Source organism: Saimiri boliviensis, chromosome 15, assembly GCF_048565385.1.
Source record: "Saimiri boliviensis isolate mSaiBol1 chromosome 15, mSaiBol1.pri, whole genome shotgun sequence".
Taxonomy (NCBI): domain Eukaryota; kingdom Metazoa; phylum Chordata; class Mammalia; order Primates; family Cebidae; genus Saimiri; species Saimiri boliviensis.
This window is the reverse complement of record NC_133463.1, coordinates 14,435,235-14,459,385: the sequence shown is the minus strand read 5'-3', so window position 1 is coordinate 14,459,385 and position 24,151 is coordinate 14,435,235. Positions and strand designations below refer to the sequence as shown.

The window sequence follows — 24,151 nt, the reverse complement described above, 5'->3', positions numbered from 1 at the left end:
GTATAGAGGAGAGAGTGGAAATATGTAGTTTTAAAAAAATTAAAATATAAAAGGCAGTGTTAAATGTGAAAAGGAATATAAGATAGGAAAAGAGAACAGAGAATGAACAGGAGGCATTGCTATGTAATAGGCCTCTTGGATGGTGACATTTAATTTGAAGCTTTGAAGAGGCAAGGGCATAAGCTGCACTGTCATCTGGGAGAAGGGTTCCGGGGCTTGGGGACATTCTCATAGTCCTTAGGGCATGTGTGCTTAGCATGTTTGAGGCTTAACAAGCAGGTGATTGCTGGTAAAGAATGTGTGAGGGGAGAGTGTAGGAGTGCATGAGACCAGAGAGGTCAAGGATCCAAATCACATAAGCCTTTGAAGACCAAAGTAAGAACTTGTGTGTTGGGCAGAAGATGGATATGATTGCATTATGTTTTCAAAGGCTCATTCTGGCTATAGGGGTGCAAGACTGGAAGCAGGGAAAGCAGTTAGGAGAATATTGCAGTGGTCCAGGCAAGACATGATGATGATATAGAGGTGGTGAGTGCTGGTTAGAGTCTACATATGTTTGGATGTGAGGTTAGTAGGGTTTGATAATGGGTTGGATAATGGAGTGAGAGAGGTCAAATATGGATCTATGGCCGGGCACAGTGGCTTATGCCTATCTCAGCATGGAAGGCCAAGGGGGAGGATTGCCTGAGGCCAGGAGTTTGAAACCAGACTGAGCAACATAGTGAGATACTAACAAAAAACAACAAAACCCCAACATTTAGTCAGGCGTGGTAGTCCCAGCTACTTGGGAGTCTGAGGTAGGAGGATCAATGTTTCAGTGAGCTATAATCACGCTACTGTACTCCAGTCTGGGTAACAGAGCAAGATCCTGACTCAGGAAAAATATTTTAGCCTTAAAAAGCTGTGCTTTGAGAAATTCACTGAACACAAAAATGTGCAATATGTTCCTGATTTAATATATTATCAAATGTCAGTTATCAGTTGGGATTTATGAGCCTTTAAAGAAATTTGAAGAGCAATGGAAATGTGTTTTTTGCCTGTATGTATCTATGTGTGCACATGGGTTCGTGTGTGTTAGATAAAATTGTATTGTGTACTTTTCCTGAATTTTATTTAGAATTATACTTAATATCTTATTAAATTATTCATTACAATTAAGAATATGTTTAAACAGTATATACATGTCTTTAAAACATTTGAAGATTTCCTGGGTACCGTTTGTATCTTTTTTTAAGTCACAATCAGTGCCCTAACAAAACACCAGATGGCACTAAAAAACAAATGACATTTACACTAACGGAAATCACATCTGCAGAGCAACTTAGAGAAAGGTGGAGCTGGCTGTATTACAGCCAGTAAATCAGCCTGGTGCAACTAGTACTTCATATGGATAGTTCTTAGTTTTCTTTTACCTTAGGAAAATATAACAAACATAGTTAATAATCAAGTGTCATTTGGAAGTTTTCTTATTTAAAAAAATCTTCAATGAGGTTTTCCTTGTAATTCTTATAACTGTATATAACATATTTGAACAAAGTTTTCTATTGCTCTGACGATAAAAACTAAACTTTTTAGCACAGCACATGACGCATTTCAGGATATACCCCCGTTTATGGCTTCCCTCTGTTCAAAATGCTCTTCCTAATCTCTCCACTTCTCTTTAATCACTCCCGTTTCTTAAAACTGAGCTTCGATGTTCTTTCTTTCAGAACGCCTTCTCAGACTACACTCCCAGACCAGACGGTGTGTTTCTCTTTTCATTCCCAAGATGCCTTGTGCTTGCAGATTTTTCATTAGCATGTATTTTGAGTTTTCCCTTTTTCTAGACAAAAAGCTGATTAAGAATAGGAACCATGATACACCCCTAACCCCTTATATTAATCAGAGTTTACAGAGTTCTCCAGAGAAACAAAACCAATAGGATGTGTGTGTGTGTGTGTGTGTGTGTGTGTGTGTGTGTGTGTGTGTGTATAGATGCACAAATAGTTACAGATAGAAGTTTATTTTAAGGAATTGGCTCATGTGATTATAGAGGCTGGCAAGTCCAATATCCACAGGGAAGAGTTGATGTAGCAGCTTGAGTCTAGAGGCAGAATTACTCTTCTTTGGAGGGAAATAAATGTTTTTCTTAAGGCCTTCATCTGATTGGAGCAGGCCTACTCACATTATGGAGAATAATCTGCTTTACTCAAAGTCTGCTGGTTTAAATGCTAATCTCACCTAAAAATACCTTCTCAGCAACATCCAGACATGCTTGACCAAATATCTGATTACCATGGCTTAGTCAAGTTGACAAATAAAATTAACCATCACACTATGCTAGTGGTACTTAGCCATAGATAGTGGATGCTGAATAAATAATTGTAGTACAAAAAAAATGTGACTAACCTCATTCTCTTTCATTGCCCCTTCATCTAATAGTGATATTATAAGATGCAAATAGCCTGAATGGTGGGCAGGAAGAGTTATAAACAGAGAAGTATAAGTATGAATTCACTTTAAGTGTCTACAATATACTTGTTACATTTCAAGTTATTTTCAGATGAATTCTTGTTTAATCGTTACCCATAAATCTTGTGAGTTAAGCATTTTTCAGCTACCATTTCTTCAAAATGTTTTCATCTTTTTTCGTACTCCCCTACTTCTGTGACTATAATTACTGTATATTGGACTGCTTGAAAATGTCCCACAGGTCTATGAAAATTTGAGTGTTTTTAGGCCGGGCACAGTGGCTCAGGCCTGTTATCCCAGCACTTTGGGAGACCAAGGCAGGTGGATTACTTGATGTCAGGAGTTCAAGACCAGCCTGGGCAACATGGTGAAACCCTGTCTCTACTAAAAATACAAAAATTAACCAGGTCATGGTGGCACGTGCCTTTAATCTCAGCTACTTGGGAGGCTGAAGTGGGAGGATCACTTGAGCCCTGAAGACAGAGGTTTTTGTGAGCTGAGATCACACCACTGCCCTCAAGCCTAGGTGACAGAGAGAGCAAGGCTTGGCTCAAAAAAAAAAAATTTGTTCACTTTTTAATTATTTTTCCCCCATTGGATTACATACTTTCTATTATTCTATTTTCAAGTTCATTGATTTTTCTGCCATTTCAAATCTGTGTTGAGTTCATCTAGTGAAGTTTTCATTTTAGCTACTGTTCTTTCCAACTCTAGATCTCCAACTGCTTCTTTTTTTGTAGTTTTCATTTCATGAAATGAAAACTACAGAGATTCCACATCTGTTTAGGCATTAATGCTATTTAAAAAAAATTCTTTGTACTTATTTATAACCAGCCAATTTGAAGTATTTTACTAATAAACCCAATATTTGGGCATAATGGCAGACAGTTGCAGTTGGCTCCATTTTTTTCCTGAGACTGGGTCAGGTGATTCCTATTTTTTTGCATGTCTAGTAATTTTTGGTTGAAAACTGGATCGTGTGTGTAATTCGTTGTAGCAACTTTGGAATGTTTTGTTCTTTCTGAGGACTGCTGGTGTGTAGTAGACAGTTAACTTGCCTAAACTCAAATTGAAAAATCTGACTCTCCAACAGTGTAAAGAAACTAGTATCTCTGTTCAGGATTTTTGGCTTTTAATTGCTCTGTTTAAAGTCTGGTTAGCAAGGGTGGAGGTGTCTTGTGCCTTTACAGATTACTTGTTTGTCGAAGATTTGCACAGAATTGATACTCAGATTTTGAGACTTGCCTTCTGGAATTACCTAACTTCTGAGATTCTCTATCTAAATTTTCAGTTACCTGGCCAACTCAATTTCTGCCCTCTTTACACCTCAAACCGGTAGAACTTTTATCACCTGTACTGGGAAATGCACTCAGGCAAAACATAACAAACTTGTACATTTCATCAGAAGCTGCTTTTTTGGAGGTAGATTTGTATAGCAGTCAGTCTAGAAGGCAGCCCCCAGTGATTCTTGCCTGCTGGTATTAACACCTTTGTGTACTTCTCTGTCTATTGAATAAAGCTGATCTATGTGGCCAAAAGAATATTGCAGAAATGACAGTGTGACTTCCAAGGCTAACGCATGAAAGATGTTGCAGCTCTTACCATAATCCCTTTAAATCACTCACTCTGGAGAAAACCAGCTGCCACATTATGAGAGTATACAAGAATCTGGATCCACATAGTAAAAAACTTGTGAAATATGATAAATCTCTATTGTTGTTGCAGAGTGCTAAGTTTGGGGATGATTTGTTTCTGAAGTCATATGTAGCTAATCCATCCTCCTCAAGTTTGCTGGCTTCTTTACCTGACTCCCTGGGGCTACTCATGAAGGTGGATAGTAAGTCAGCCAGGGATGGCTTTGGCTTGTGAGATTGGAAAGTATGAAGTGTGGTCTTTTCCTTTAAAAATTCATTCATTCATCTTATTGAGATGAGAACTGTCGTGCCTGGCGCAAAGGCACCTGTCATGAAGTTGGAATCATTCAGTCTCTGAGGGTCCATTCCACTGATGCATGTGGGTTTGACCAAGTCATCACTTCCTTGAACTTAACTACTGCATGGCCAGCCTAGTTAGATCTTCTGTCTTTATCTTTTTGCTGCCCATTGAAGATGCTTTAGCCCTTAATTTAGCAGTCTTGAAACACAGGTATTCCTCATTGACAAGTCTGCCTAGATGTTGCAGCACAGGCTGGTGGTTAAGTTCCCACTAACGATTATTCATAGTAATTTTTCCATGTTGTAGAAGAGCAATGTAGCAATATCACAATTAAACCAACTCAAGGAAAAGCTTTGAGAAAACAGTCTCCCGTTCACCCTTGCAGCTGTGAAAAGAGGTTATGAGATAACTGCTGTTAAAGATTTATTATAGTCATTACATTCAACAGCTACAGTAGTTTTAGTGGTTCCTAAAATACACCAGCAGTTATTGTCTGATTACTTCCATAGATAAGTTAATTATAGGAGATTTCTGACTCTCACACAAGTCTGATTTAGAGAGAAGTTTAATTATAGCAATTTTAGTGATTTGAATAAGCTCAGCATATATTACCAGTCTTAGCAAGTATAGTAGAAGTTTTTAGCTATGTTGAAATACACATTCTCTTTGTTTTTATTTTTCATTTCATGATTTCTAACCATAGTGTAGTACATGTGATAATTTAGGACACCTGCTTCCACCAGAGTGCATCTTCAAACACACCACAGGACAACAATAGCGAATTCTTCATTATCATTAAAATCCCATTCTAATGCTGCCCATGGAGCAGTCCACATTTTACAAAGGTAATTTGTGTAATGATTGTGACAATATGAGCAGGAAAGTAAAATAGGTTTCTTAAGGAAAAAAGTCAGGTATTGGTATATTTTCAAATTATTGTTAGGATTGTAATTTTTTTAATGAAGGAAGGTGTGACACTCTTCAAATCAGGCATTACTGTTTATGAATACAATTGTTTATTTATATACTGAGGCAAATTAACAAAAAAATTAGCTAGGTAGGCATGGTGGCATGCACCTCTAGTCCCAGCTACTTGGGAGGCTGAGGCAGGAGAATCACTTGAACCCTGGGGGTGGAGGTTGCAGTGAGCCGAGGTTGTACCACTGCACTCCAGCCTGGCAACAGAGCAAGACTCCATCTCAAAAAAAAAAAAAAAAAAAAAAAAAGAACTTTAACCACATATGCCTAAACTAACTTAAAATTAAGCTTTCAAAAAATGTGCCATAAAAAGACAGTGCTGTGAGTAGTTGAATATATTCATTTATTTAAACAAGATTTCACACTGGTGTGTACATTAGTTTGGAAAATGCATTACTGAAAATTACCTTCGTCTGAGCCCTGTAGACCTCTTCCCCATAGCACTTTGAATTCTTCTAATATAATGATAGGTCCAGTGGCATTTACAGCAGTAGTTCCTGCCCTACTTTTTATATTTTTCACTTAAAAATCAAATATATACTGACAATAGGAAAATATTAGTAATGGTGAAAATAAATCAAATTCTGTGTTTCAGTTTGGGTGATTTCATTACATCCTGCTTGGAAGTCAGTCTACCACCTTTCCTTAACACATTGAATGTTAGTCATGCCTTTCCTCTGCGCTGCAATGCTTTCTTCCCCTTCATCCATTGGGATCTATACCACAGACCTTTGCTGTTACCATGCCTGGTGCTGGGTGGGTGTGGAATGAAGATTAGGCACCTCCCACAGGCAGTGTCTGGAGGCCTCGCAGGAGGCAGCAGGCAAATCTATCTCAGAAATACAGAGAAACCCAGCCTCACAGGGATTCTGGAACAGACCACAAGTAAGGCTGCCAGCAGAGGATGTTTGCTGACAGAAAGCAAGATTTCCACATGGAGGGGTAGCATTGGATACTCAGAATCCCTGGAATAAATAGCACAGGGCCCTCTCACTAGCCCTGCCACGTCGTTAGGAGCTGGTCCAGAATGAAGGCAGCAGGACATGAGCTCAGTGCCAGGAGAGCAGCTGCACTCGTGGTGTATCACCTGCCATAATGCTTTTATCTAACCTTCCCCTTTCCTCCTTGCCCTCCATCTATCGAAACCAGTGATGCACCCAAACAAAACTAGGTTCTCCTTAGGCACCACTGTATACTGTCGCATTTCCCACCCCTAGCTGCCTGCCAGTCTCACCCAGCTCTGTGTCACTGCTGGTCAGGCACAGTGACAGCAGAGGACTGCAGGATGGATCCCAGTGGATGAAGAGGAAGAAGAAAGCACCTTAGATCACATGGGGGAGATTTCAAACGGTGCCCTGGGTCCCGCCTTCAACTATTCTGATTTCATCGCTCTAGGTGCAATAATTCTAATGTGCAGTCATGGTTGAGAAGTGTTAGTTAAGACGTGCAGCTGACCTAGTCAATCTGATCTGTGTTCCAGGTGCATCTTAACTAAAAATTTTTATTGATATCACCTGATTCAGAAATCATTTTTTGACAGTATTTGAATCCCATTTGAAGGTTTTTTTAAATTTATAAAATATAAAGCCAACAAAAGGATTGAGAAAAACGGAACCTGTTGTAAGAAAAAAAAAATGTAAGTTTATTAAACAGCTATCTTAAAGATGACCATATGAGCCACAAATGATAGGCAAACCCAGCTGTACTGAGGAGCTACAGAAAATTTGCCATGCTTCCTTCTCATGGTGCGGACAGAATACTGAGCTTGGTAGTGGAGGCAGCTGTTGCTGTCTGAATCTTGGCGTAGACCCTTTTCATCCTCTGGCCCATGCTCTGTCTCATCGGCAGACGCTCAGCTCTGTCAGCTCCATTCTTTTACCAAACCATGAAAATGTGAATCAGGACTGAAAGACTGATTTTAACAAATTCTCAGTTGCCATCTACATGTGCTCAAACTTCAGCTATTAAATAACAAGATTTTTACCAATGATATTTTCAAAGGTCTGGCTTTGTCTGATGCTGCTAGTTACTACTGCATTGATGCCAGCAAGTGCTGGAAGAAAGGCCAGTCTTTCCCAGTGCTGCAAATGTGTTGCCTGGGAAAACAGCAACTGCCTTCAGCCTTGGACTGGAGAGACCCACCTGACCATTGGCTGAAGTCCCTGTCCTCCTCCCTACTCCTGCTGTTCTTATTATCCACCTTCATTTAGCAGCTGGGGGTAGACACAATCCTCTTTGAGATTTTTGCCATTTAAATATTTGAGGCAACTAATTAAATTCTTATGTACGTGGGAACATGTCATTCACTGAAGAAGTATTGCTATATAGGATGAAGGTGTTTGAGGAAAAACATAATGCTAATAGTAAGTGGCAGATACATTCCCCTTCATTGGTTCACTTTCTGCCTTTTTACTGAAGGAACGTAACTGTGCTTTGTACTCAGAAGGTTCTCAGTATTTTCTGGGTCATTGCCATAGACCCATTCATGGGTCTCTCATGCCAGAGAGGATGTTGGCTTCTTTCTTTAACTCTTCTTATTAAAGTGGTAAGAAAACATTACTGAGGGCATAACGGTACTTCTTTCATGGTTCCTCTCCTAAATTAATTACTACTAGATATGTTAACTACTTAAGGTGAATATGTAGCCATTTATGTTGTGAATTCTAAACTCATCTCAAATTTTGAATACATTTGTTGAGTTGGTCATGGTAGACTCAGAGAACACTGCTTTTGCCTTTGGTTTCATTTTTAAAAGTCAGCATGCATGGATGAAGGGTGTAGGAGAAAGAATTACATATATTCCAACAATTTTCATTTACAGGGAATTCATTTGTGCCTTGTGAAGGCCAGGCCTCTTGCACCATGTCCTGGTACTTCAGCCATCCCTTGACATGTTGACCCTCCTTAAAGAATGGAAGGGGAACTGAATAAAGAAGATAACAGCCTGTAGCTAAGAGGGATGATGTATTAATTTGCCAAATATTTGGGCTCCTTTGTGTCCCGTGCTCTGTGGAGCACTTTGAAAACAAAGCGAGTAACTACAATGTAAAGAGATAGAGGCTAGGAACAAAATGCCGTGTGAACACCAAGGAGGAAATGACACACTGCTGGCAGGAGATGGAAAGCAAACTCAGTCTTCATGGAGTGATGACATTTGAGCTAGTTCTCAAGTAGTGGGTAAGGGTTGCATCCGTGCAATAGCCCCGTGAATTCGGATACTGACATATTTCTAATGACAGGGATGATAAGTTGATATGGAAAAAGTATCACAGGTGCTTCTGCACACAGCAAGCCCAGCCTTACTCCAAGGTCAGTACTTAGTTGGGTATAATGGACTGTGCTCTCTATACAGAAGATAAGATTAGACTCTTGTCTTGAAAACCCTTGATACCAACACTTTTTGGGAAAATTACCATAATTCATTTTTTTCTTATATCCAATGACTTTTACACTTTTGCTACTTTGATTCGTCAATACATTGATGATAACTTCTCTTTGTCCCATTCCTGTTTCATAATAATTTAATGAAATTAAAGTAATGGATTTAATTGGCACCTACATCTATGATTTATCTTAAGCCTTTGGGGTGGGCCAGCTACCGCAGTTAAAATATCAACTTGATTCAAATTGTGTGAAGCACACTTTAAACTTGAAATAGAGGTGAATAAAATCTGTTTATACAGTGTAATGACTTTAATTGATACCCTTTTACATAAAAGCCAAGGTTTGATAAAGTTGTGTTTCAGGTAATAACCTTGATTCTTACACTTCATTGAAATTTGGTTCCTCTCCCCCAAGGATCACTGACTTCTTTGTGCATTTATATCATCATATTAGTGATGTTATTACTAATGTCATTCAGCTAGTCATAGGGTGGAAGTAGCATTAATTGCAAATTATAGCTTCAACATAAAACCAATGAACTTGGGTGAGCATTTAATTTCTGGGCCATGTCACTTTGATTCATACTGCGTCTTTGCTTTTTAACTGCTGCTGTGAGCATACATGAGCATTCTCTGCAGTATATTTTTTCATGGCACTTCCAGACAGTCCTAAGAGTCAAGCAGTATAGGACCCAGCAGGGTATGTGTTGTTGTGCCATTAATGGCATACCTCTGTGCCTTCTCAGGGAGGCCAGAGGCAGATTGTCTTTTACCCCCTGAGAGGTATGATAATAGCTTGACAATGCTCTTACTGGAGTATTTCTCTGTGATTATGAAATACAAGTGAAGAGACTTGTTAGAAAGAAAAATTTGGAATATTTTTAAATTGCCTTTTAGATTAATAGTATCAGACACACTTCGTGCATTAGTACTGGCGTGATGGGAATACACAAGAGGTTTCCATTCTTGGTCAGTCTGAGTTTGGGGTTTGATTTGTTTTGTTTTTAAAGTGTGTGGCTGAATGTGGTATTTGAAAGTCAAGGCCCTTATGACATTACAGGAAGTTTGGAGACGTAGGACTTGTTCTTTGTTTTAACATAATGACATTATGTTAAATAATTTTAACATAATGACATTATGCATCTTCAAAAGCATCAGCTTTTGAAGTAGCCATTATTATCATCATTATTATTATTTTAGCAGTGAGCATTTTCCTTATAGCCATAAGAATTCCTCTTACTAGTGTGAAATCACTTATTTAATTCTAGAAAATTCTTGCAGTACAGTAGAAAGGATTCTTGACTAGGAGTTTTAATCAGCTTTACCAATTTTTATTTGCTCTTTCATCTTGATAAGTCTCCTGGCCTCTCTGAGCTTTATTTCCCATGTGTAAAACATGGAGATAATTCTACCTGCACCTCTGTGGTTTTTGTGAAGGTTGGATGGCCATTTGGCATTGTCGCTGGTGTCATGTTATACAGATATGAGCAACTTTTATCATACTTCACCTCCAGTGATTGTTTTGTATAAAATGCATATCATCCCTAAATCCAAATGCAATAGAAGAGTAATCTGATGTTGCTTGTGTATGTTCCTTTTCTAAGAGACTCTTAAAGACTGTGTTAAACTTTATACGCATAACATTCCAGTGTCTCTAAGTGCAAGAGAAGGGTGGCAATTCTTCAGGGATGTTTTTCTAGGCAATGTTTATATGTGAAAATTAACATCTACAAGTTAAATAAGGTATGAGAATATTGGAAAGCTATTTGAGGAATGCTTGTAGTGGCATCTCGTTAAAGAGTAAGTTATGCTTTCTTTCTACCTTGGATGTTACAGCTTTATTAACACTGAGTTTGAAAACCGCTAACAAAAAAAGCTAAATGCTTAAGGGATTTATTACAAAACTCAATAGTGCCATTAATTTCCATGTATGCTTTAAATTGCTGGGAAAAAATAATGTATTCAGCAAAGAAGCAAGTTCCTGCTTCCTCCCCTGAGTCTCCTTGATTGTGCAATTGGTCTCTCATTCTTTAATTAAACTTGTCCAAAGATAGGATCCACTCAAGTGTTTACTGTATAAATAGTTTTCATTCCCAATGTGCAAGTTTAAAACCGTGGTAAAAAGAGTTTGCCATCTGTTAACAACCAAAACATGTGGTGTGCTGTTGCATAAAAATAAACTGCACATTATTCATAAAAGGAATCACAATGTATATCACATCTTTGGGGCTGACAATAATCTGTGATGTTCAGGAATGTCACCTCCTTCTAAGTGACATATGCTCAGTAGTGCATTATGTTGGAAACCCTATCATTTATAAATGTAATAAAACTAATTCATGTATTTTTATTCAAGTGAAATTGATTATCTGAATGTCAGTGTTACCGATAAGATTATACATTTTTAATTTTTTTCTTTGATATTTTCAAATCCAAATTTTCCTGAGTTTTATTTTCAAGTCTTTTTCCCCCCCCCCCCATAAAATTTAACCATTTAATTTAGCCAGGAATTTAACCATTTCTCTCTCTTTCGGCACTACTATCGCCTCAGCCCTGTGACATCTCAGGCTTGTATATCACATCCAAGGAATCTTCCTGCCTCTAGTTTTTGCCTTTCTACATATACATATCTTACCTACAGCAAGAGAAAATTCCCAAAAGACAGGATTCATATGCTCAATCATTGAAGCCATCAGTGATACTACATTGTCAGTGGAGCAAAGTCAAAATTCATCAGAAATTTGTTCAAGAGACCCCATAATCTTGCTGTAAGCCACCTGTATAGCCTTGGCCCTAACTCTCCATGTCCCCACACCTTATAGAATTCCACAAGATTTTTCACAAATGCCTGCACATACCCCTTTCACATTTGTATCTACATACTTTCCCCTTCCTTTGAAATGTTTTTCCCTGTCTCTACCTCATTGCAAATTAGATGTGTGCCTCAAGAGTCAGTTCTAATGTTCTGTCATTTCTTTAATTCTTTCCTTGTTTTTCCAATTAGTGCTAATCCTTTGCTTCTTTGTGTTCCCAGAGCACTTTGTAATTCTTACTTTCCCTGATAATTTTCAACCTTTTATTCTAGTCATTAATGTACTTCCCCCCCACCACCACTTTCTAATGTGTAAAGTACTTGAGGATAGGGATTGTCTTGTTTATCTTTGTGTCCCCACACTAGTTAGCATAATGCCTATGAGGCACTCAATAAATATTTATCAAAATGGTTTGAAAACTGTCACACATGGTGTTCTGGAGAATCCAATAAGCAAACTAATGTGATGGAGAAATTTAGACAAATAGGTCAGAACAGATTGTCATATTTCAGACTGGGTTTTTTTTCTATGTAGCAGTAGATATGGATGTCCTAAAATGTTTTTGGCCCTCTTCTATTCAGTATTTCCTAATGGACAATTTATATCTCACAGTATTCTGCAGGAAGTTCCGATTTGTTTCACACAAAACCAATTGCTGTCTTTGAATCTTGTTTAGGTCCCATTTCAAGTTAAACAAGCTCTAAAAACATAAATCCTTAAGGCAATCAGGGAAATGTAAACTGAATAATCAGTAAAAGTATCCAACTATGATATTGAGAATTTATTGTGAATTTCTTTTCTCTTTCTTTCTTTCTTTCTTTCTTTCTTTCTTTCTTTCTTTCTTTCTTTCTTTCTTTCTTTCTTTCTTTCCTTTCTTTCTTTTCTTTCTTTCTTTCTTTCTTTTTTTTTTGAAAATGAGTCTCATGGTGTTGCCCAGGCTGGAGTGCAGTCGACCTGATCTCTCGGCTCATTGCAACCTCTGCTTCCCAGGCTCAAGCGATTCTCCCACCTCAGCCTCCCAAGTAGCTGGGATTATAGGCACCCACCACCATATCCGGATAATATTTGCATTTTTAGTAGAGTTGGGGTTTCACCGTGTTGGCCAGGCTGGTCTGGAACTCTGGACCCCAAGTTATCTGCCCGCTTTTGCCTCCCAGAGTACTGGGATTACAGGTGTGAGCCACTGCGGCCGGCCATGAATTTCTTTTTTTATATAATAATGGTATTGTGGTTATGTTTCTTTATGTTTATTATTGTATAGTTACTATACAATAGACTTCACCTAAAAGCATATAGTTTGATAAGTTTTGACAGGTATGAAACTGTAAAACCCTCACCACAATCAAGATAATGACCATATCCAGTGATCCCTGGTGTTTCCTGGTGCTGCTCTGTGACCTCTCCCAGATGTTCTTCCTCTCTGCCCCTCCCTAACTCCAGGCAGCCTCTGATCCACTTAAGGTCCCTACGCGTTAGTTTACATTTCCCAGATTCAGTGGCCGCAACCTCCAGTAAAATGCTTAGGAGAAGTTATGCATGGACATCTTTGTCTTTTTCCTGATCTTGGGGGCTAGAGAGGGTGGAATTCAGTCTGTTACTGTTTAGTATTATGTTAGCTTTAGGTGTTTCATAGATCCTCATTATTAGATTGAGGAAATTTCCTTCTGTGTCTATAGTGCTTAAAGTTTTCTTTCTTTTTTTTTTTTTCATGAATTAGTTTTGGATTTAGTCAACGGCTTTTTTTTTTTTTTTTTTGAAATGATATGATTTTTCACTTTTATTGTATTAATATAAATTGTACTGACTAATTCTAGAAGTTAGAACAGCTATACATTAATACATTTCTGAGTTGAAACTCGTGATGTGTTATTCCTTATATATCTTTTCAGATTTGAGTTGCTAAAATTTTGAAAAGAAATTTTTTACATCTGTATACATGAAGGATACCAGTTAGTAGTTTTCTTTTCATGTAATAGCTTTATTTGATTTTGGTTTGATAGTAATGCAGACCTCACAGAAGGAGTTGGGAAACAACCACTTCTCTTTAAGAATTTATGTATTATTTCTTTGCTAAATGTTTGGTAGAATTCACTAATCAAGATGACTGGGCCTATAATTCTTTCTGTGAAAAAGTTTTTAACCATAAGATTAATTTATTTGATTGATACATGATATTCAGGTTATTTGATTTGTTTTTTCTTGAGTAACCTTTGGTAGCTGTGTCTTTCAAGAATTGTGTTCATTTCATCTAATTTGTTGAGTTAATTGACATAACATTGTTTATAATATATCTTTTTTTTATGGACTGCTTCACGAATTTGTGTGTCATCCTTGCGCAGGGGCCATGCTAATCTTCTCTGTATCATTCCAATTTTAGTATATGTGCTGCCGAAGCGAGCACTATAATATTTCTTTATTATCTGTTTAATAATTACAGAATCTGTAATGATGTCACCTGACTCATTCATGATGTTGGCTATGTTTATTTGTATTTTCTCTCTCTTTATCTTTCTGTGGTATTTTCCTTCTTTCTAATTTATCAATATGTACCCTGATCTTTATTATTTCCTTTCTTCCACTTACTTTAGGTTTAATTTGTTCTTCCTTTTTTAGTTTTGTAAGGTGGAAACCTGGACTATTCCATATGCACTTGCAAAGGTGTGTATTTTGCTATCGTTGCAAGGAGTCTAGAAATGTCATTTAGGTCAAGTTGCTTCATACCATTGTTCAGATCTTCTGTATCCTTGCTGATGTTCTCTCTACCTGTCCTATTAATTACTGAGGGAGGGCTACCAAAGCCTCTGATGGAATTGTAGATTTTTCTACTCTCTTTAAAGTTCTGTCAGATTTTGTTTCGTGAATTTTAGAGTTCTGTAACTTGAGGAATACACTTTTAGATTATTAATGTTCTCTTAATGAATTGACTGCTTTCTCATTATGAAATAATACCCCTTATCATTGAGAATATTATTTGGCCTGAAATCTGCTTCAATAGTCACACAGGCAGGCACTTCAGCTCTTTTTTATTGTCCTTTTTATTAGAATAACGTGCCATTTTTCACTCATTTGCTTTTAACCTATTTGTGTCTTTATATTTGAAGTGTATTTATTGAAGTTACCACATGGCTGGCTCTTACTTTTTTATCCAAGCTGAAATTCTTTGGCATTTAATTGGAAGTATTTATATTTAATGTGATTATTGCTATGATTAGATCTAGATCTATCATCTTGCTGTATGTTTTCTGTTTTTCACATTTTCTTCTTTGTTCCAATTTCCCTCTTTTACCTTCTTGGCTAAATTTATTCCGAGGTATTTTTCGTATCTATTGTCAATGCGAGTGCTTCCTTGAATTTTTTTCAGCTAGTTTGTTATGGTGTATAGAAATGCTACTTATTTTTGCATGTTGACGTTGTATCTCGTAACTTGACTGGATTTGTTTATCAGATCTGAACGTTCTCTGGTAGATTTCTCTCTATATAAGATCATGTTATCTGCAAACAAGACACTTTGACTTCCTCTTTTTCAATTTGAGTGCCTCTTACTTCTTTCTCTTGCTCTTTTGCTCTGGCTTGGACCCTCCAATCCTATGTTAAACCAGAGTAGTGAAAGCAAACACGTTCGTCTTATTCCAGTTCTTAGAGGAAAGGCTTTCTGCTTCTCCCCACTCACTGTGATGTTAGCCGTGGGTTTGTCATACATGCTCTTTATTGTGTTGAGATATGTTCCTTCTATGCCTACTTTGTTCAGAAGGCTGTTGTATTTTATCAAATGCCTTTTCTGTCACTATTGAGATGATCATGTGGTTTTTGTCCTTCCATTGATGTCTTTTTGCAATTTGCATATGTTGAACCATCGTTGTAGCCACAGGATAGATTACAGTTGATCACAGCCTGTTATTTTTTTAAATGTGTTATTGGATTCAATTTGCTAATATTTTATTAGGGATGGTCTATGTTTATCAGGAATATCAGCCTGTAGTTTTGTTGTTGTTGTGTCCTGTTTGGTTTCAGTATCAGGGCAATGCTATCCTGGTAAAATGAGTTAGGAAGAATTCCCTTCTCTTTTGGAATAGTTTGAGAATTGGTGTTAGTTCTTTAAAAGTTAGGTGAAATTCAACTGTAAAGCTATCTGGTCCCAGGCTTTTCTTTGTTGAGAGATTTCTGACTCACTCTCATTACTTGTTAGGGGTCTGTTCAGAGTTTCTGTTTCTTCCTTTGTGTTTAGGAATCTATCCATTTCCTCTAGGTTTTTCAGTTTGTTAGTGTATGATTGTTCATAATAGTCTCTGATGATCCTTTGTAGTTCTGACATCAATTAAAATGTCTCATTTTTATTTCTGATTTTATTTATCTGAGTCTTCTCTTTTTCGTAATCATTCTAGCTAGAAGTTTATCAATTTTGTTTTTCTTTTCAAGAAATCAACTTTTCATTTCATTGATCTTTTGTGATTTTTATTTTTGTCCCGATTTTGTTTGCTTTTTCTCAGATCTTTACTTTTGTTTCTTTCAAGTAGTTTAAGGTTTGGCTTTTTTTTCCCCCCCTAGTTCTTTGAGGTGTGTCATTCAGTTGTTTATTTGAAATCTTTCTACTTTTTTGATGTAGATGTTTAGTACTGTAAACTTCCCTCTTAGCACTATTGTATCTCATGGGTTTTGGGTATGTTATGTTTCTGTTTCATTTGCTTCAAGTAGTTTATTTTTAAATTTTCTTCTTAATATTTTTATTGACTGGTCATTCTGAAGCATGTTGTTTAATTTCCATATATTTGTTAAATTTACAAAGTTTTTCTTCTTACTGCATTTTTAGTTTTATTTCATTGTGTTCTGAGAAGATACCTGATATGATTTTGATTTTTAAAAATTTTTCAAGATATCTGTGACCTAACATGTGATCTATCCTGGAGAATATTCCATATCTTGACAAGAAGAGTGTGTATTCTGTAGCTGCTGGATATGATGCTTGGTAAATGTCTGCTAAGTCCATTCAATCTAAAAGTGCAGTTTAAATCCAATGTTTATTTTGTTGGTTTTCTGTCTAGCCAATCTGTTGAATATTGAGAGTGGGGTGTTGAACTTTCCAACTATTACTGTATTAGAGTCTGTCTCTTTCTTTAAATATAATAATATTTGTTTTATATTCCAATGGATGGATATATATTTGGAATTTTATATTCCAGATGGATGCATATATATTTGGAATTGTTAGGTTCTCTTGCAGAATTGATCCCTTTATCATTATATAATGACCTTCTTTGTCTCTTTTTATAGTTTTTCATGCAGAATTTGTTTTATCTAACAATAAAATAGCTACTCCTGCTCACTTTTGGTTTCTATTTACATGCATACCTTTTTCTGTCTTTTCACTTTCAGTTTATATGTGTTTCAGGTGATGTGAGTTTCTTGTAGGCAGCATATAGTTATGGTATGTGTTTCTATCAATTTTTTATCCAAATTATATCTTTTAAGTAAGAATTTAATTTGTTTACATTCAAGGTTAATATTTTAATATATTTTTTATTACACTTTTAAGTTCTGAAATACATGTACAGAACATGCAGTTTTGTTACATAAGTATACACATGCCATGGTGGTTTGCTGCACCCATCAACCTGTCACCTACATTAGGTATTTCTCCTAATGCTATCCCTCCCCTAGTACCCCACCTCCCGACAGGCCCATGTGTGTTATGTTTCACTCCCTGTGTCCATGTGTTTTCATTGTTCAACTCCCACTTGTGAGTGAGAACTATTGGTAGGTGAGGACTTATTCTTGTCATTTTAATTGTTTTCTTGTTTTTGTTTTTTGTATATCTTTTGTTCCTTTATCCTCTATTATTTATCATGCAGTTTGGTAGTTTTCTGTAGTGGTAGCATTTAACTCTTGTTTTCTCATTTGTGTGTCTGCTCTACTAGTAAGTTTTATACTTTGTTTATATTTTGGTGTGTTTTCATGACGGCAGATATTGTCCTTTTCCTTCCAGGCATAGGACTCCCTTAAGCATTTCCCGTAGGGCTGACTCACTGATGATGAATTCTCTCAGTTTTTGTTTGTTTAAAAAAGACTTTATTTCTCCTTCATTTTTGAGGGGTAGCTTTGCTGGATATAGTATCTTAGCAGGCATTTCTTTTCTTTCTTTTTTTTTTTTTTTCCTATTAGCTCTTTGAAAATGTCATTCCATTCTCTTCTGGCCTGAAAGGTTTCTGCTGAGGAATCTGCTTTTATTCTTTTTTTTTTTTTTTTTTTTTTTTTTTTTTTTTTTTTTTTTAAGACGGAGTTTCGCTCTTGTCACTAAGGTGGGAGTGCAGTGGCGCGATCTCGGCTCACCGCAACCTCCACCTCCTGGGTTCAGGCAATTCTCCTGCCTCAGCCTCCTGAGTAGCTGGGATTGCAGGAATGCACAACGATGCCCAGCTAATTTTTTTGTATTTTTAGTAGAGACGGGGTTTCACCATGTTGACCAGGATGGTCTCAATCTCTTGACCTCGTGATCCACCCGCCTCAGCCTCCCAAAGTGCCGGGATTACAGGTGTGAGTCACCGCACCCGGCCGGAATCTGCTTTTATTCTAATGGGAATTCCATTTTAAGTGACTTGATTCTTTAGCTGTTTCATAATTTTCTCTTTGTCTTTGACTTTTGACAGTTTAATGTAACTTGTCGAAGATCTTTTTGGTTGAATTTTTTGGGGGATCTTTGAGCTTCCTGTATTTGGATATGTATATTTCTTGCAGGCTTTGAGAAGTTTGAAAGCTATTATTAAATAAATTTTCTTTGCCTTTGTTCATATCCATAAATTATGATGTTTGGTTATTTGGTTGATTTATGTTGTCACATATATCATGTAAGCTTTCTTCATTCTTTATTCATTTGGTAGAGATGGGGTTTCATCATATTGCCCACACTGATCTCAAACTCTTGAGGTCAAGCAATCCACATGCCTCAGTCTCCCAAAGTGTTGGAATTACAGGCATGAGCCACTGTGCCAGGCCTCTTCATTCTTTTTTGCTCTTTTATTTTTCTGACTGGATTATTTCAACTGATCTATCCTCTGGTTCTGATATTTTTTTCTACTGCTCAACCTAGTCTATTGTTGATGGTCTTGATTTTATTTTTGATTTCACTAATTGAATTATTTAGTTCCAGGTTTGGTTCTTTTAAATGATACCTATCTCTCAATTGCATTTTTCTTTCAGATCATAAATTATTTTCTTAATTTTCCTGTATTATCTCTATTCTCTTATATTTCACTGAGTTTCTTTAGTAGTAGTATTCTGATTCTTTTCCTGATATTTCAAAATTTCCTTTTCATCAGAAGCTGTTGCTGGAAAATTACTGTGTTCCCTTGGATGTCTTATCTTCTTCCCTTTTTAATCTTCATTTTTCCTTACCTTTGACATCTGCATATTTGGTGTAACAGTCACTTTTTCCAATTTTATTAATTGGTTTTCATAGGAAAGACTTTTTCTGTAGAAATATCTGTAATGCTGGTTGTGTAGGGCACTTTGTCTTTGATTCTGGATGGGCACAGTGGTGTAGTCTCGATATGATTTCCTCAACTGTGTTCAGCCTCAGCTGTGTCTGTGATTTCCTCAGTGGAGTCTGTGGTGAGGTTCTGCTGGGGGTTGGGATGTCAGGTGGGCTGGTCCTTGGGTATGCCAGTCTATGGGCCCCTGGGCAGTATACATGGGCACTAGTGGTAGCAAGTCCAGGCAAGCTGACCTTTGGGCCTTCAGAAGGCTTGTTTGGCTGCTAGCAGTGGCTGCTGTGGGCAGGCAGGTCAGCATGTATGGTATTGGCTGTGGCAGCATATATGGTACTGGCCATGGCAGTAGCAGTGACAGGCCAACCCTTGGGCTCTCAAGTGGCCTGTGCAGGTACCTAGATCCCCAGGTAGGTGGTACAACTTGTTGCTTACAGTAGTGGTGGCAGGCTGGCTGGACTCATCTTTAGACCCCTGGAAGGCATGCACAGGTGCCAGTGGTAGCAGATGAGGTGGGTCAATCCCTTGGCCCCTGGATCATGCGTGTAAGCACTGGCAGTGGCTGGCTAGGTGAGCCAATCTCCAGGTTCCCAGACAACATGCACAGGTAGTAGCAGGAGTGGCACCAGGTAGGACAGGCTTTTTCTCACACTGCCTGACAGTGTGCATGAGTGCAGGCTGCATTGAGCCAGGGTTAGGGGGGCGATCCTTATGCATCCAGATGTCACACTGGGGTACCAGTCAAAGTGGGGATGGGTGGGGTGGATCTGTCTTCAGGCCCCAGACAGCATGCATGGGTGACAGGCTGAGTGGGCCAATTCCCAGGCTTCCAGTTTATATGTTCAGGTGCCAACAGTTGTGTCAGTAAATAGGCGGCCCTGTTTTTAGGCCTCTGAATGGCAGGTGCCAGTGGCAGCAGGTGGGGCAGGCTTATTATTGGGCTCCCTGATGGTGCATGCAGGCCATTCTTATTTTTATTTCCCTGTGTGTGACATTTGTATTCTGTCTGTCTGCTTTTATGATTCTTATTTTGTCACTGGATTGAGAAGTGTGTTTCCTGTCTCTCAGAGATCACTGATCTGATATACAGTTTCATGCAAGCCATTGTTTCATATGTAATATGGAAATATTTAGAAATTTTACCAAGTTAACTCTCAACCTTAGGATTTGAAGGTAACATACTCTTCTTTATTGTTATTTTTCATTACCTCTGCTTCAGAAAGGCAATGGCTTTGTTTTTCAATATATCAAATAACAGATTTACGTCTTTGTTACTGAGCTATGATCTCATTTGTGTGTAATGAGAAACCTGCCATTGAAACATGTATTTTCTCTGTTGGGCAATATATCAGAAATAGTTTATCTGTCACTTCATCATCCTGCTGTTGCTCAAGTAACCTTAACTGTTTCTTGCTCCCAGAAGACCAAGATCTTCACAGTTGGATTATTTGTTGAAACTTTGTGGTCATCCTGTCATGCCTCCCACCACTGTTGTAAAGCAAGATTAATCAATTTTATAATGTCAGGTTTTCATTCTCATAGCACATGGAGAAACTCTAAAGATACTCTTGGGGTTTCTCTCATTGTGATTTTCAAGTTGTATTTAAAGATATCCACTTTGTTTTGCTGAAATCTCAGATGATGTCTAAAAAATATGAATTCCATGTAATTTTTTCTTAAAAGTTATAATAATGAAAGCCAGTCAATATCAGTTCTCAACAAACATCAGTCAAACATACGGATTCTGTTGACTTCTAAATAAACAAAAGAAAAATAAGATCCTATCAGAAACAGGCTTAAAAATACCTAAATTATTCATTCATAAAATATATTCAATAGTTCCCTCTTGTTTATATGGGATACATTCCAAGACCTCTTGGTGGATACCTGAAACATGGATAGTACCAAACCTATATATACTGTATTTTTTCCTATACATACTATGACAAAACTTAATATATAAATTAAACACAGTAAGAGATTAACAGTAATAACTGATAATAAAGTAGAAACGTTATAACAATATAATATAATAACAGTTATGTGAATATGGTCTCCCTCTCAAAATACCTTATTATATTGTACTCAGCTATTTTTGGACTATCATGGACCATGTGTAACTGACACTGTGAAAAGCAAAACTGGATAAAAGGGGACTCCTGTACTGATCCTTACATATAGCTGAGATGTTGCAGAGCAGAATTACCTGTTGCAGTTTTTTTGGTATTGGGGTTTGAAAACATCTATTTTGTTTCAGGTCCTTCAGGAGGCACTGATGTAACTTTAAGCACCATTTAAGCAAAACTGATAAAACTGGGTGATACTTTCTAAAGTTTTTTTTTTTTTTTTTTTTTTTTTTTTTTTTTGAGAGAGTCTTACTCTGTCTCCCAGGCTGGAGTGCAGTGGTGCAATTTTGGCTCACTGCAATCTCTGCCTCCCAGGTTCAAGTGATTCTTCTGCCTTAGCCTCCCAAGTAGGTGGGACTACAGATGCACACCACCACACGCAACATTTTTTTTTTTTTTTTCAATTTTAGTAGAGATGGGATTTCAACATATTGGCCAGGCTGGTCTTGAACTCCTGACCTTCATAGTCCACCCATCTTGGCCTTCCCAAGTGCTGGGATTATAGGTGTGAGCCACCACAACCAATCTCTAAAGTATTTTTAAATCATTTCCCTAGGTTTTTTTTTTGTTTGTTTTTGTTGTTGTTATTGTTTTGAGACGGAATCTTCCATTGTCTCCCTGGCTGGGTACAATGGTGCGATCTCAGCTCAATGCAACCTCCACCTCCTGGGTTCAAGCAATTCGCCTACCTCAGCCTCCTGAATAGCTAGGATTATAGGCATGTGCCACCAAGCCCAGCTAAGTTTTATATTTTTAGTAGGGACAGGGTTTCACTGTTGGCCAGGCTGGTCTCCAAATCCTGACCTGTGGTCTATCCATCCCAGCCTCCCCATGTGCTGTGATTACAGGCCTGAACTCCTGCGCCCAGCCTCCTCATTTTAAAAATGTGTTCTGCAAATAATTTAAAGTTCTCTGGTGACTGGAGACTGTAATTCTCATTTTAGTGAATAAACATCAGTTATTGTATCATGCAGGGATGTTTTGGGGGCTGTTGAAGTGTTTGGCACCATTTACTGCTACACAATTTAACCCATGTTGCAGTGCTATTTGAGCTGGGTTTATTTCAGGTTTATTTCTGGTTTCTGACTTTCTTACTTTCAGTCTGTAAGTTTATACCTGCTGCTGAGTATATACCTGATTTAAACAACCCTCACTCCATCTTGTTAGTTTGTTACCTATAATAACTTAAGGGCTAGAGAAACAGAACACCAAGAATATTAGAATTGTATCTAAAATAACATTTGAGGAAGGTGTCTATTCTCTTGTAGAACAGTGTGTATGAGGATAAAATTCAGTGTCTGGCACAGCTGTTAGTAAGGCTGTGGTCTACTTTGGCACTGAAGGGCTTTCTGTTACGTCTAGAAAATACATCACTTAGCATCTCTAAAATTTCCAATTTAACATATGGGGTCACATCTGTTAAAGGATTATTACTCTGGAAGGGGAGTGATGTATAATTTATAAAAATAACCCTATGGGGAGACAGCCTACTACATGTAATAAACTGGAATACTTGCTGTCTCCATTGAATGCTCCCAGCAGAATCTCACGTTATTTCAGTAGAGGGAGCAGATGAAAACTGTTGCCCTTTATATACTGTTTACTGGGTTGTATTAGCATCTCTCAGCTGAAAAACATTTGTGAAACGGTTTGGTTTAAGCTTTGAATATTGACCTCCTGCTGGTATATAGTGGATATTTAATTCTGAAAAGAACAAAAATCCATTATTCTTAGTGGTAGAGGCAAGGAAGGGGCGCCATCCTTGGTAAGAATGTCTTTTAAGAGTTGCCCAAATTTACTTCTCATAATACCTATAGAGTAAATAGTGTTAGAGAAAAATGCCTCAGAAGGGGCTATTTTTGGATCCAACACATTAGCTTTTCTTTCTCATATGGTGATAATACAAATAAAGTCTCCTGCCAGAAGCACCTCGTTGGCTGTCTGCTGATTGGGTTTCTCAACAGCAAATAACATGTCTGTCTCTCAATATGAGAGCAGATTTATTTCAGACCCCAGTGTGAGACATCGCAGTAGGGAATACCTTGCACATTTCCCACTTTTAAAGCAAAGAGAAAATAACTGAATGCTCCTACCCGTGCCCTCCGCCTGTAGGAACACTCATAGATTCAGGTTTACTTTTCCTGTGATCCGCAGACAACATTTCACCAAAAATCCTAACATGGGATTCTTGAATTCTTGAATGTTTCCTTCTTTTTACCCTTTGCCTTCATTTATAGATTCACCTCACTGTCAGACAAATATAGAGTGATGTTTCTTTTACTGAAATCCATCAGTGATTTTAAAAAGAAAAGCAGAATTAACTTCTAATTCTAATAAAAGAAGATTAAAATAAAGCAGGAGCCCTGTCTTGAGTTAACTGTTAATTACCATGAATAATATTGCAGTAGGGTTGCTTTATATGATGACTTTGAAGCTTCACACTGCATCTCAGTCAGATATAGAGCACCTTTTTCTTTTCTTTTCTTTTCTTTTTTGACACAGAGTTTCGCTCTTGTTACCCAGGCTGGAGTGCAATGGCATGATCTCGGCTCACTGCAACCTCCGCCTCCTGGGTTCAGGCAATTCTCCTGCCTCAGCCTCCTGAGTAGCTGGGATTTCAGGCACGCACCGCCATGCCCAGCTAATTTTTTGTATTTTTGGTAGAGACGGGGTTTCACCATGTTGACCAGGATGGTCTCGGTCTCTTGACCTCGTGATCCACCCACCTCGGCCTCCCAAAGTGCTGGGATTACAGGCTTGAGCCACCGCGCCCGGCCCGAGCAGCTTTTTCTTTAATATCTTATTTTGTTGTTACTTTTCCTTCCCTTAAGTTGTTTTGCTTTTTAGATTTTTTTAAAATCAAATTCCACCTTTGGATAACCAGAGCCAAAAGTAGTATTTAATATTTTATGTGACCCTGCTTAAAAACACATACTAGCGTTTGGGAAGCGAGAGAGTTTAGTATGATCTCAAAGCTCTTTAATCCT

General features: G+C 37.7%; 1 protein-coding gene and 1 non-coding gene across 11 annotated transcripts in view; one reads left to right on the top strand and one right to left on the bottom strand.

The window, feature by feature from the left end:
* The window catches only part of ASPH (aspartate beta-hydroxylase), a 223,839-nt gene that overhangs the window by 109,788 nt on the left and 89,900 nt on the right, over positions 1-24,151 (top strand). The window lies entirely within an intron of this gene.
* LOC120362384 (U6 spliceosomal RNA) lies at positions 13,855-13,961 on the bottom strand. Its single transcript, XR_005578301.1, has one exon. It is a non-coding gene; the product is annotated as a U6 spliceosomal RNA (small nuclear RNA).